This window comes from Hipposideros armiger, unplaced genomic scaffold (assembly GCF_001890085.2).
Source record: "Hipposideros armiger isolate ML-2016 unplaced genomic scaffold, ASM189008v1 scaffold_1316, whole genome shotgun sequence".
Lineage (NCBI taxonomy): Eukaryota > Metazoa > Chordata > Mammalia > Chiroptera > Hipposideridae > Hipposideros > Hipposideros armiger.
In genome coordinates this window covers 76,913-77,923 of record NW_017732666.1, presented here as the reverse complement: position 1 = coordinate 77,923, position 1,011 = coordinate 76,913, and the positions used below count along the sequence as shown (strand labels likewise).

At 43.6% G+C, this 1,011-nt stretch overlaps 1 protein-coding gene across 3 annotated transcripts in view; it reads left to right on the top strand.

Annotated features, from left to right (window-relative positions):
• Positions 1 to 418: 418 nt before the first annotated feature.
• Positions 419 to 1,011, top strand: part of SRC (SRC proto-oncogene, non-receptor tyrosine kinase) — a 40,531-nt gene continuing 39,938 nt past the window's right edge. For all 3 annotated transcript variants that reach the window (XM_019633461.1, XM_019633460.1, XM_019633459.1), the window contains exon 1: positions 419 to 448. The gene's annotated coding sequence lies outside the window, so the exon portion shown is untranslated. The remainder of the gene's footprint in view (positions 449 to 1,011) is intronic.

Genomic DNA, 1,011 nt, shown 5'->3' with positions numbered 1-1,011 from the left:
GTGAACCCCCGGGGCTTTCCTACTTCCGGGCCTTCGCTTGCACAGCTTTCTTTTCCAGGAGTGCCATCCCAGTCTCTGCTTTGTGGAACTTCGTGTCCTTGAAGCCCTTTTCACATGCTGCCTCTTCCAGGAAGCCTTTTCCAGTTTCTCCCAGTTGGAGGGGATTGCTGGTGCTCTGAACACTTGGTCCAACTGAGGCTCTCAGGTGGCACCTGTTACTGTCCACCTTGGTGTGCACAGTAACATATTTGTAACCAGCGAGAACCATGCACTTTCTAGGAGTCAGGCGTGGTGGGGAGTCCTGTACATGCATTGTCTTATTTAATCCTCCACAACAACCTTGCAAGGTAGATATTATTATTATTATCTCTCTCTTTACAGAGCTCAGGCTTAGAGAAGTGAAGTGACTTGCCCAGCTATGAGAGAGCGAGCCAGGATTTGAAGCCAGGTAAGCCTGTGGTTGTTTTTTTTTTCTTAAAAAGGAAAGAGAAAGTATTAACACACACACAGTAAAAAAAAAAGAATTCAAACAGTATAAAAGAAAGCAGGGAAAAGTACATTTCTCTTGCACCCAGGTCTCCTTGCCAGAGGCAGCCACTGGGAGGTGTTTCAGGTGTGTCCTTCTCAGGAGATCCAGGCATATCTAAGTACGTGTGTCAGAAAAATAAAAAAATAAAATGGTAGCGCATGGTATACCCTGTTCTACACCTGACTGTTTTCTTTCGATTATATACCTTGGAGATCATTTTGTGCTGCTGCGTCTTTCTTTTCTCAGGGTTGCATAGTATTCATTGTGTGGATAGAGACCATGCTTTATTTAATTAGTGAAGAATATTCGACTTGGTTCCAGTCTTTGCTTACTATAGACAATTCCACGATGAATATACTCAATCCTATGCGTAGTGTTTGTGTGTGAGCATACTTGTAGAATTAATCCCAAATTGCAGGGTCAGAGGGTGTGTGCTCTTGTAATATTGATAGATATTGCCAGATTGTCCTTCAGGGAGGTTG